The sequence below is a fragment of the Trichechus manatus genome, unplaced genomic scaffold, assembly GCF_000243295.1.
Source record: "Trichechus manatus latirostris isolate Lorelei unplaced genomic scaffold, TriManLat1.0 scaffold00068, whole genome shotgun sequence".
Lineage (NCBI taxonomy): Eukaryota > Metazoa > Chordata > Mammalia > Sirenia > Trichechidae > Trichechus > Trichechus manatus.
In genome coordinates this window covers 14,248,469-14,260,579 of record NW_004444004.1, presented here as the reverse complement: position 1 = coordinate 14,260,579, position 12,111 = coordinate 14,248,469, and the positions used below count along the sequence as shown (strand labels likewise).

The 12,111-nt window shown below is 50.1% G+C and overlaps 2 pseudogenes; one reads left to right on the top strand and one right to left on the bottom strand.

The window, feature by feature from the left end:
- LOC101352724 (repulsive guidance molecule A-like) overlaps window positions 1-7,424 on the top strand; it is a 32,324-nt pseudogene extending 24,900 nt beyond the window's left edge.
- A 955-nt stretch (window positions 7,425-8,379) lies between these two features.
- The window catches only part of LOC101352465 (transmembrane protein 132C-like), a 37,958-nt pseudogene continuing 34,226 nt past the window's right edge, over window positions 8,380-12,111 (bottom strand).

The window sequence follows — 12,111 nt, the reverse complement described above, 5'->3', positions numbered from 1 at the left end:
GATTCAATGGTATTGATTACATTCTCCATGTGGTGCAACCATCGCCACTCTCCATTGCCAAATGCTCTTCGTCACCCGAAACTCAGTGTCCCTTAAGCAGTAACTCTCCATTTCCCCACGCCTCAGCCCCTGGTAACCACTAATCCACTTTTGCCTCTGTGCGTTTGCCTCTTCTAGCTATTTTCTTATACACATTCAAATAAACATATAGCTTCCTAAATTAAAAATATATGTATATTCACCAGATACCACCTGAAATGACCGTGTTTGCCTGCAGTGTTAGAAACACAAGTGGTGTTTGGGGAAACGCAGGCGCAGGGGAAAAGCCTGGATTTCAGAACAAGGCCCAGCTCAAGGCCTGGCTTCCCCAGGCGCGGCTGTGGACTCAGGCAGGCGTTTAAGCCTCATCTTCCTGAGCCTCATCTTCCTCAGGTACATTCAGGAGAGCGCGCCCACCTGTGGAGGCAGGAGAGCACATGAGGTCACCCAGCCCAGGCCCCACAGCCCCAAGGAGGGCTCCCACAGGGCAGCAGTTGATGGTGAAGTGCTCTGGTGCTCTTTCGTTGGCCTGCCCTCAAATGATTCTGTCCCTGGCTTCACTCTTACCTCGGTTTTATACGTTCAGAAAAGCCAGTGCCGGAGAAGCAAACTGGCTCGTCCAAGGTCACAAGCCTTGGTGGCCCAGCCAGTAGTGGCGGGGGTTGCGGCCTCAGAGCCTGGGCCTCCCAGCTGCTTCCCCGGCCCCTTTGCTCCTGAACCTGTACAGAAACTTCCCTCCTGCTGCCCGTCTGCATGCCTAGCCACTTGTGGTCATTATGGGTTGTGTGGAAGAATCCCGAAGGCCGGGAAAGGGCAGGTTCCACGTGTCTAGGTACAAGATTTTGGTGTGTTAAAGCCACTCTTCTCTGTCACGGCCATCTTGGCTGATTATCACTAAGGTCTCCAAGCTTGTGAATGACTTTTTGAAAAAACACGAGTTAGAGCGGATCTGAGGTTGTTTCTCACTTTGCTTTCCTGAGCGGGTTAGAGAGCTACAGGAACAAAGGAAGAGGTAAGCCAGCCAGACTCCACAGATGAGGTGGCTGGAGCCGGTACCTCCGTGACGAGTGCTAATGTAATAATCATAACAGCCAACATTCACTGAGTTGTTGCTGTGTGCCAGGTGCTGTCCTCAGTCCTTTAGATGTGATAACTAGTTTAACACTCCATAACCTTGCATGATAGTACTATTATCATCCCATTTTCCAGATGAGTATAATGTGGCACAGAGGAGTTTACGTAATTTGCACAAGGTCACACAATGGCAGAGCTAGGGACACGTACATAATAATGGGGCTTAGCTTCAGTGCCAAAAGTTTGTTGGTTTTGCCAAAATTCTCGGGGGTGACCACAAAAGTGTAAACAGACGTGCAACACCCAAGGGTGGCCTGTCAGCTCCCTCAGCCCTGCTGCCCGAAAACAGTGACCGCTCTTCTTCCTCGCAGGTGGGGAACTGCTGGAGGGGCCACCGCTAGCCCTTTCAGCACCTTTGTGTGATTAGAGAAGAGCGCCCCACCCACAATTTGCCTGCTGGCAACCTCTCACCATCGATATGCAGACATGTGGCTCGTACGGTCTTAGATGAGGGGCCCTTGTGCCACGCACGCCTGCAACCCCGGCTCGCGGAGGGGTATGAGAGCTTTGCGGTCACCGGGCCCTGCCCTGATGCTGTGTCCGTTCCTCTCTCCACAGCCACCTTGCCGTGGGAAATCCTAAAGGGCAACGCTGATTTCTGGAGCGCCACGTCAGGCGGTCACTCGGAAGCTGCCCCCGAGTTCTGCACGGCCCTTTGCGCCTACGCCTACTGCACGCGGCGCACCGCCCGCACCTGCGGGGGCGACCTGGCCTCCCACTCTGCCGTCCAGGGCACAGAGGACCTCATGAGCCAGCACAACGCCTCCAAGGAGGGCTCCGCCTCGCAGCCGCGCCTGCGCACGCTCCTGCCCGCGGGGGACAGCCAGGAGCGCTCCGACAGCCCCGAGATCTGCCACAAGCACTCGGCCGCCCCCAACTACACGCATTGTGGCCTCTTCGGGGACCCGCACCTCAGGACTTTCACAGACCGCTTCCAGACCTGCAAGGTGCAGGGCACCTGACCGCTCATCAACAGTTACCTGAACGTGCAGGTCACCAACACACCCGTGTTGCCCGGCTCCACCGCCGCTGCCACCAGCAAGGTAAGCGTGAGGGTGATGCTGGGCAGCCCCGCAGGTCACAGCACCCAGGCGTCACTGTCACAAGGGCCCAGACACAGCTCCAGACGCCTTCTGCACCTGCCATGTCCGTATTTCTCAGTAAATAGGCAAATTATTTAGAAAGGAATGTTCTGGAAATTCCGTCATGAGGTAAACCAACCTGGAGTCACCTCTACATGTTGCTTAGGGTGGTGTTTTTCAATTTACTGGACACAGCCGACTAAAGTGTGAAATCAATATTCTGATGCCAGAAACCTGCATATATATGTGTGTTTATGTTGTGTGTGTGTGTATATGTGTATGTATGCATATTTCTTTTTTGTTTGTTTTAGTAGGACAAGATAGCATAGGAGTCCTTAGGTGGCACAGACGATTTAGCACTCTGCTAAACGGTGGTGGTTTGAATCCGCCCGGAGGTGCCAGCGGGGTCATGCCCTCTCCGTTGGCTCAAGGGGAAGATCCTTCCTTGTCTCAGCTTTTCTCCATTCCTTGGTTTGTAGACGGATCCCCACCTGGATCTTCCTTCCTCTGTGTCTGCCTCTCCTTCTATGAGACCCACTGAGAAGGGACTGAAACCTGCGCTACCCCACGTGACATAACTGACGGTGTTTTCAAAGGAAAGACCCTATTACCCTAAACCAGTTAAACCACTTGCCCTTGAGTCGATTCCAACTCATGGGGTCCCAGAGTATGTCAGAGTACAACTGTGCTCCATAGGGTTTTCAATGCCTGATTTTTCAGCAATAGATCGCCAGGCCTTTCTTCTGAGGCACCTCTGGGTGGACTCGAACCTCCAAACTTTCTGCTAGAAGCTGAATGCATTAACCATTTGTACCACCCAGGGACTCTGTATTTCCCCAAACAAGGTCACATTCACTGGTATTGGGGGACATGTTTCATAAACACAACTTCTTCTGGCAACAAAGCCATATAATTTTTAGGGGAATGAACTCACTCCCACTGTCAGTCTGCAAGGTTTTCCTTGGCTCTGGAGATAGACATTTGACCCATCAAACATCCTTAGCCACAGTGATGGGTTGATAAGTAGTCACAGATGCAATGGTCCAATGAGGTTCCATTCTGAGTATCCTGTTTGAATGGTTACACAAAAGAATGGCTCTTTTCACTGGAGTTTCTGAGAAGACAGGATGCAAGTCTGGAGCTCCTGGTGGTCATCTGTCTCCCACAAGGGGGAAGACTGCCTGTGAATGGAGTTACCTCAGAGAAAGGCAGAACTGAGACACAGAGTCACAGCCATCCCTGAGGACTGAGCACCTGGGTCCAGCTCTGCCTGAAGCTTCCTGGACTTTTCATTTCAGTTAGTACCCCCACGCCAACTAGATTTCTTACAACTTGGAACCAAAAGAGTCCTTCCTGGTAGAGAAATGATGTAATACTTTCAAGTCTCCAGTACCCCCCGTATCTTTTTTTGTTTTACCCTCACAAATTCTACTGTTCTTTTCTGTTTTCCCTTCCCTTCAGTTTTCCAGCTCTCTGCTAGTAACATCACAATGTTCTTCTCAGGGCCGTAGTGAACAAATTGGGTCTTGGGGTCATTAAACAGCACAGAAGTGGAGACTTACCTGGGGTTGCCCTGGACACAGCTGTCCCTGGTCCAAAGGTGCCTCAGAGGCTGCCAAATTCGGTTTTGTTTTTGAGCGTGGATGTCTTCCTTTGAAAGCCAGTCCTCCACACACACGACAGTGTGGACTGAAGGACCCTCTTAGATCCAGGAAGTAATTTTCTTTTTGCCAATCCACTGAGGTTTAACATACTTGGGTTTGTGTTTCTGCAGGGCAAGGTCATTGTTGGCACTCTCTTTATCAGTTTCAACAGCTTTTACGAAGCTGGATTATATGATCCCGGAGCCCACTGTCTTGAGTGAGCAGGCTCCGGTATTATTCCTGACATGTGTGCAGAAGTGTCCTGCTTGGGGGGGTGGGGGAAGCTCCATTTATAACCTTGCCTCTGCCCGGAGGTAGACCCCAGTGAAGGCAGCTGGGGTCGCAGCCTTACTCCCGGTGCCCACTGGGCTCTGCCAGGCTGCTGCTCTTCCTCCCCTAGAGGAGGAGAAAGAAGCACTTGGACCCTGGTTCTGGGGCGGTGGCACTGGACTTGTTCCTAAGAGCGGCACGATTACACACTAACCGGCAGGGGGAGCCCTGCTCTTCTGATGAAAATCAGTTACGGAGGTGGCGGCTTCAGAATACTGAGAACACATTAAAATTCTTATAATTTGAGAATTTGGATATCATGGATGAGAAGAACTGGGTGCGATAGCAGCCCCTGAAAGGGTTTCCATGGCGACACCCCTGGCTGATAAAGCCGACAGCCACAAAGGAGAGGAAGGCCCCTCTGAGCTGGCCCGGCCTCCCTGGTGAAGTCCTGCCTTTGTGCTGTGCAGGAGACTGGCCAGGTGATCCCTGATCCCGGATTTCAAACACACCTGAGCAGGCCTCCTCACGAGTCCCCGAGGGAGACGCTGGGCTGACTTTTCCTGCAGAGGCCGCAGACGGCGGCCAGTGGGGCCACACACGCCATCTCCGTCAGCACCAGGAAGACGTGGAGGGGAGGCCTGAAGGCCAGTGCATCCACTGTTTCCATTTTGGCTGGACTTCGTCAGCCCCACCCCAACCTTTGCAGACCCAGAGCAAGAGTACCAATGAACGTCTTCAGGCCGTGTGTTTAAATGTGGCCAACCAGCTGTTCAGAGACACATTACATCCTCCTACCTCGACAGCACACCTGTCATACCAGCTGCCATCGACTCAGCTCTGACTCACGGTGGCCCCATGTGTGTCAGAGTAGAACTGTACTCTATGGAGTTTTCAATGGCTGTGATCTTTTGGAAGTAGATCACCAGGCGTTTCTTCCTAGGTACCTCTGGGTGGACTCAAGCTCATTAACCGTTGCACAGGCCAGGGACACCACATGCCTCCATAAGGACCCAGAAATCCAGGTGTGGGTTGAGAACGCTTGGGGTCCTGGAAGGTGTGCAGAGCAGGGAGGTAAAGCCCTGATGCCTGGCCCGTGGTCCACCCACTATCTCCTCCCTCCACACCTTCTTCCTGCCCTTTGGGGGGGCCTCACCTGCAGGCAGGTGGACACCCATCCTGCAGGAGCAGCTCTGCTCACACCTGCTGTAAATGCCTGCCTGCTGCTGCCTCTCAGGGTCACACAGCATCCCCGGCCTCCCTTGGGATGCCAGCCCCAGGGACAAGGCCCTTGTCGGCCTGAGACCAGCTGGGCATGGGATTACAGGGTCTGGTATCTAGAGCATGGTCTTGAAGGGGGCCCAGAGTTCCTAGTGGGCACATCCCCTTGACCTCCCTTTCGGGAGGGACACAGGCGGGGGAGAGCTACAGTGGGGTCCTCCGGTGAGGGGCCACCTCGCCTGGGTGTCAGGATGCTGTTGTTGTTAGGTGCTGTCGAGTTGGCTCTGACTTACATACAACAGAAGGAAACACTGTTTGGTCCTGCGCCGTCTTCATGATCATTAGTAGGCTTGAGCCCATTGTTGTGGCCACTGTGTCAATCCATCTCATTGAGGGTCTTCCTCATTTTTCTTGGCTTATATGTTTCTATGATGCTGGAAGCTATGCCACTGGTATTTCAAATACCAGCAACCTCACCCGTGGTGGACAGGTTTCAGCAGAGCTTCAAGACTAAAAGACTAGGAAGAAAGGCCTGGCTATCTATTTCCAAAAAGAAGCCGTTGAAAACCCCAAGGTGTAGTCAGGATGCTACACCCCAGTAAAGTGCTCCCCACCAAAGCCTATGGTCTGGTCTCCTGCTTTCGTTGGCCTCTCTTCCCAGCAGTACCAATTAAATGAGTTCTCAGACATAGAACATGGTAGCTGCCTGCCTGTCGCACAGGAGGGACGTGCTGTCTCTATAGGGGCCACAAAGCCTTCCTCATCAGCCCCCAGGTGGGAGCGCAGCCCTATTTGCCATCTGCCCAGTGGAACGAAGTCTCGCGTAGAAAACGACCAACTCCACTGCTGGATTAATCACTCTCAGAACTAAAGAAAGAAAAACACCTGCCGGTGACTTGATGGGAAGGCAGCTTCCCAGTGGCTCCCAAAGAGAGCAAACTATTCTAGATTTTCTTCATGAGACAAAGTGCCAAAAGCCGTCATTTCTGATGGAAAATCCCTTCTCGATCGATCCAAAGATTCCGCATTTACAGTTTGGGCCATGAAACCCTGAAGGGAGGTTGATTCTCTCTGGAGAGCGGAGTTTGATCCCTTGCAAATGTGCATCTCCACAATGCACCTGCTCATTCTTCAAGGGTACAAGAGCTGTCCTACGAGAATTTCGTTGGGAAACCTTACCCCATCCACCCTACAGACCTGATCTTGCCCATTCAGACTTCTTTTTGTTCCCCAAACTCAAAGATCATTTAAAAGGAACACAATTTGAGTCCCTCAAGGATGCCAAAACTGCCATTTTGACGTGGTGTAAATTGAAGAGCGCAGGATTCTTTGGGGAAGGGTTAGAGAGATGGAAACACCGCCTTCAGAAGCATATAGACCTAGATGGAGGATATGTCAAGAAACAACATTTTGATATTTTTGTTTACTAAAGGTTTCTATGATTTTGTAGCAATACTTTTTGACTTACTCTGGTACAAGTATCCGTTTGAATACCTGTGTTCAATTGTAGGAGTGGAATCTGGCCCAGGTTTGGTCGGTGTGGCTGTGAGTCTGTCACTGAAGACAGGAGGACAACGGAGCTCTCTGCCCGTCCAGTCTCTGGCCAGCTGCAGCTGGGCGGCCGCCCTCTGCTCCAGGCCCCGCCAGAACTGCTCAGGCGGACAGTACGCGCAACCCACCTCTGGCAGAGGCTGGCCTTGGGCAGGGTTTGCTTTCTCCTGCAGTGTTGTTCTCATTGTTGCTGTTGTCAGTATTTGAAATGAGAACCTTCAGCCTCTCTTTCTGAGCCTTCAGAGGAGCATGCTTTCTTGGATTCCCCATTCCCCGGTGCCCTTCCCCCAGCCCCGGGGCTACCTGCCCTGAGCCTGAGGCCCTTCTGCAGGTGCAGGCCGTGCAGAGCGTCAGTGGCGTCACCTGGGAGCTGGTGGAAAGGCAGCCCTCAGCCCCCCCACCATCTGGGTCACAGCCGGCACGGAGCACGCCCCACACGCGGTTTACGGTTTACAATGCGGAGTGTGCATCCCCTGCTCTGTGATTTCCAAGGCGGCGTTAAGATACAGAGGCGTGGGTTCCTGGCCTCAGCTTCCTCGACCTGAAGCTCTCAGCCCTGCAGGATCTTACAGCAAACACCCTGTTTATTTCTGCTGGATGAGTCCAGGAATTGGCCAGGGTGTCCTCAGCTTCCCTGAGCGGACCAGACACAGTCTGCCTCGGGTTCGAGCCCTGGGCTCCTTCTCTGAGGCTCTGGGGTCACTGACAGCTTCTTGGACAGAATGTGAGCTTCTTTCTAGTAGCAGGTTATTCTGTAAAACCTGTTGTTATTGATTCCGACTTACGGCAACCCCATGTGTTATGGAGAACTGCCCCATAGGGTCTTCCTGGCTGTAATCATTACAGAAGCAGATTGCCAGGTCTTTCTTTCGATTGCCAACCTTTCTGTTAGCAGTCAACCACAAATCGTTTGCTCACCCAGGGACCTTTGGTTATTCTACAGGAATTTAAAAAATTACTTTTTCTGATTACATGAGCAATACATATTTATCACAGTAAATTTAGAAATAAAAGCATGAGGAAGAAATTCAGTTGCTCCTAGTCTAGCACACAAAAGTCACATCCCCCGCAAATAGCTACTTTTTCTCTGCAAATAAATGTACACACACACACACACACACACACACACACAAAAATAGAAAATTGGGATCACATGGTGTGCACTCTTTTCTGAGCAACTTTTCCTTCAATGTATTTTTTTTCCTCTAATTTTCTGGTTCATATGGTGATTTTTTAAAAATTCAAATCCCAAAGTAATACTGGTTTGTGGTAGACAGAATAATGCCTTCCCCACCCCACCCCCCAAAAAAACACATGTCCATGGCCTAATTCCCGGAAACAGTGACTATGGTACTTTATGTGGCAAAAGGCACTTTGCAAATGTGATTTTCTTCAGGTTGCTGATCAACTGACCTTAACTTCGTGAGCACGAGAGTCCATCAGCCATCGCTGGCTTTGAAGAGAGAGGAAGGGACCTCGAGCCAAGCAACGCAGGCGGCCCCCAGAGCTGGAAGAGACAAGGAACAGGTCCTCCCCTGGAGCCTCTGGAAGGAACCAGCCCTGCCCACACCTTGATTGTAGCCCCGTGAGCCCCGTGCCGGACTTCTGACCTCCAGAACCGAGAGAACAAATGTGTGTTGTTTGCCCCGACCTCAGCCATTTCCTAGCTCTCCTAGCCTGAAGTGACTGTGTTAATCATTGCTGATTTGAGCTGTTTGGTGATTTTCTCCATTAATACTACATTCATACGTCTTCATATGTCTGGGCAGTCTGTTCATACTTACACACATTTTCAGAATTTGCCAACTAGTCTCCGGATAGTGGATAACATTGAAACTCCCGTGAGCCCCTGCGGGTGAGCTTCACTTTCTCCATGCCCTCCCTCACAAGAAACACCCTCATTTCAACAACTACAACTCAAATCTTTGCCAGTATGAAAGAGGACAAATGATGGACTATTTTCATTTGTAGTCCTTTGAATGTTTTCCACATGTATGTGTATTGGCCCTCCGCATTTCTCCTTTGCCAACTAGTAACTGGTGAGCAAATGGTGGCATGAAAGACGACATGGGGACCAAGGAGTGAGGGACCTTCTCCGGCATCCCCGAGGCCTCGTTAAATGCCATAGTCCTGCCCTGACCCCAGGTCTGAATGTCTGGCGCCCCTCTTTCTCCCTTCCCCTCAGGAATGAGTTACTCTGTTCACCTGGGAAGGGAGAGAAATTAGTCAAGACCAACAAAGCTGTGGACAATGCTCGGCTAACAAGGAAGGAGACCCTTGGGCGGCTGCTCCTCTTTCTCTCCTCTGGTCTGTTCTTGCCACAGCATCAGGAACATCTACCTTTTTCATTAAAGTGCTCCAAACGAAGAGAATTTGCCAAACTACAGACGCACCTCTTTGGAAATGCAGGTGCAGGCTGAATCTGACAGAAAAGCTCGTTATTTGGGCACACTTAAAAAATTCAAACCAGTGCGCAGGGACTGGGGTCACAGCAAATGGGACAGGACTGCAAACGCTGGGCAACCCCTCCGCTTTCCCACCACCAGACCCCAGACTCTCCTTCTCTTTTGGCTCTCTTTAGCGTTTGCAACTCATACCTGAGGCAGATTGTAGTTTCCAAAGATGGCGGCACCAATATACATCCCATCCCACAAGCGGTTTGATGGCCATGCATTTAAAAAACAAATGATTTATTTTTGGTGGCAATGTACACAAGCAAACATACACCCATTCACAATTTCTACATGAAGTTTAGTGACATTGATCACATACTTCGCATTGTGTCACCATTCTCACTATCTCTGCCCATACTGTCTCATCACCATTAATGTAGGCTCTCTACCCCTGAAGGTTCTCATCTGGGCTTTAGATTAACCATTGCCAGATTAAGCTCATTTAGATAAGTCTTTAGAAGAGTTTGCTCACACCAAACATTTTTTATTAATTGGCTGAACTGTTTAGTTTAATGATAGCTTCATGGGATAGTTTGGGTTCAAGGTTTAAAGATTATGTCTGGGCATTAGATTCAGGGATTACCCAGTCTCAATGGATCCAGTAAATCTGGTTTCCCTATGAGCTTGAAGTTCTGTTCCATGGTTTTCCTCCTTTTGATCACAACCCATCTGTTGGGTTGTTGATCAAAATGTTCAGTAATGGTAGCTGGGCACCATTCATTTCTTCTGGTCTCATGGCAGAGGAGATTCATGCAGGCAAATAGACCTGCAGTCCATTTCCTTCTCCGATTCCTAGGCCTCCTTCCTCTGCAGTTCCAGGCAAATAGAGACCAATTGTTGTATCTTGGGTGGCGACTCATGGGCTTTTAAGACCCCAGGCACTACTTCACTCAATTAGGAGGTAGAACAGAACCTCCAGCCATGAATGTTGATTCACACAGGAGTAGCATGGAAGTGGGGAATGGCCTTCGACTCCAGGTTTTCTTTAAGCCCCGCAAGGTGGGGGAGGTCTAGAATGATCCAGTGAATCCTGGAGTGATGAGTGACGTTGGAGGATGTTGAAGGCAAGCTGGGCCTGGAGGAGTCTTATGTTGTGTCACAGCGGCGACGGTTGTTGCGACGACAGAGACAGTAACCAAACACAACTCTTACAGAGAAGTGGGTCCAGGAGGGTCACTCTGAGGAGTCGACCCCGGCTTCAGTCTCAGGAGTTTATTTATAGTCAATACAGCAAGCAGTGAAGCAAATAAGAGAACAATGGGCTTTGGGTGTGGGCAAGGGAGAACGAATTCAGGTAAACAAGCCAATCAGTAAAGGGACAATAGGTTTGGGAAAACAAGTCGTGACAAGTCTCAACATGTTGGAGACAAGTCTCAACATGTTGGGGACAAGTCTCAACATGCTGTGCAGCATAGAGGCCTGTGGGGGCTGCAGTTGTCAATAGTGCAGCCATGTTTAAATGGCATATATCCCCACAGTGTTGGGACCAGGAATGACTCAGCCAATGTCTGTGTGGATGGAGGGACCAGACCAGATATACCTGCCCCACCCCACTCCCAGTACAATTTCCTGGCCTGCTGCAGCCTGTTGGAACATGGAAGCATCCCTGGGGAGAAAGGAAGAAAACCTGAGTATTGCTTGAAATTAAGTTCTTGTTCCTAAAGGTAGAAACTTCATAAGAAAAATTTCATTTCAGTTATAGGGAAAAAAGAAAATGATAGTTTTTACATACCTGAGTTTGTGGGCTAAGAGCCATTCTACCTGAAATAAGTTTTCATATCTTGAGGTTGTTTAAGTGGGAAACCCATTTGTTTTCACTTAAGCCCTTTATAAAGAAGCAAGTCTGCCTGAGGCCAGGAGTGCCTGGATGTGAACGGTGAATAGTCACTGAGGGGGGTGAGGACCAGCTTCTGATTTACTACTCCTGCACTTGGACTCTGGGTGATTCCAGCCCTCCTTTTCATGTAATTGATCTTCATTTAAAATGCCTGCCAACTGTTTAAACACTGCCTCCCACCCCAGTAGCTGTAGTCCTCAAAAATGTATTTAATCGAAGGGTCTGTTCTCATGAGTGTGAAACTGGCAGTAGGCTCCACTGGAACAGGACGTTTCATTTCCACAGGGAGCGCTGGGAGAAAGGGTACTTCTCATTTAAACACAAGACAATGCACACACACACGTGCACACTCAGACACACACAGACATTCACACACACTGACACTCAGACACACATACACAGACACACACACGCTCAGACACACATACACACACAGTAACAAACTGAAGAACAAAACACACATATACAGACACACACACACTTAGACACACACCTCCACACACACACTCACACACCAACAAACTGAAGAGCGAAGATGGCTGTTGACCTTGATCCCACATCCAACCTGCAACTGGGGCTTGAGGATCCCCACAGACATCCCTCGACAGGGCTTTCTGTCATTCAGTCATTGTCATGGTTTAAATTATGTCCCCCCAAAAATGTGTATATCAGTTTGGCTGGGCCATGATTCCTGTTACTGTGTGATTTTCCTGTATGTTGTAAATCCTGCCTCTATGATGTTAATGAGGGAGGATGGGTGGCAGTTGTGTTAGTAAGGCAGGACCTGATCTACAAGACTGGATTGTGTCCTGAGGCAATCTCTTGAGATATAAAAGACAGAAGTGAGCAGTGAGACAGGGGGACCTCATACCATCAAGAAA